Source organism: Lupinus angustifolius, chromosome LG07 (assembly GCF_001865875.1).
Source record: "Lupinus angustifolius cultivar Tanjil chromosome LG07, LupAngTanjil_v1.0, whole genome shotgun sequence".
NCBI lineage: Eukaryota > Viridiplantae > Streptophyta > Magnoliopsida > Fabales > Fabaceae > Lupinus > Lupinus angustifolius.
In genome coordinates, this window is record NC_032015.1 from 17350496 (window position 1) to 17351251 (window position 756).

Below are 756 nucleotides of genomic sequence, written 5' to 3' on the forward strand. Positions count from 1 at the left end.
TGAATTCTCCTCCTCCATCTGTCCTGAGAATTCTTAAGAGTTTTCCAGATTGCCTTTCTACTAAAGCCTTGAACTTCTTCAGCTTTTCAAATACTTCATTCTTTGTTTTGATTAGGTAGGTCCACATCTTCCTGCTAAACTCATCAACAAAAGAGACAAAATATTTGTTTCCTCCAAGAGAGGGCACTTCAAAAGGACCACATACATCAGAATATACAACATTTAGTAATTCAATAGCTCTGGTTTGATTGTGATTACTGAATGGTGTTCTTGCTTGTTTGCTAGTTAGGCAATTATCACATGTTGAGTTTTGAGTTCTGATTTCAGGAAGACCAATAACCATATCCTTAGTGCTTAGCATTCTAAGATCTCTATAGTTGAGGTGACCATACCTTTGGTGCCAAAGCCATGTCTCATTTGAAGCAGTTTCTGCCTTCAAGCATTGTGACTCTGCAATTCCTAATTTGATTTGGAATGTTCTGTTATTTGAGAGTGGAGCTTGTAGGATTCTTTTCTTCATTTTGTCATAGACACTCATCACTCCATCAATCAGCTTCATGCTGAATCCTTTTTCATGTAGTTGGCCAAGGCTAATTAGGTTGGTCTTCATTTCAGGCACAAATAGCACATCTGTTATGTATGCTTTGCTCCCAGATTTCATCTTGAGAGGTATGTCACCAGAGCCTTCAGTGATCACTACCCTGTTGTCTGCAAACTTCAATTTGTTCCTCTTGCTTGAGTCAAAATTCACCAACC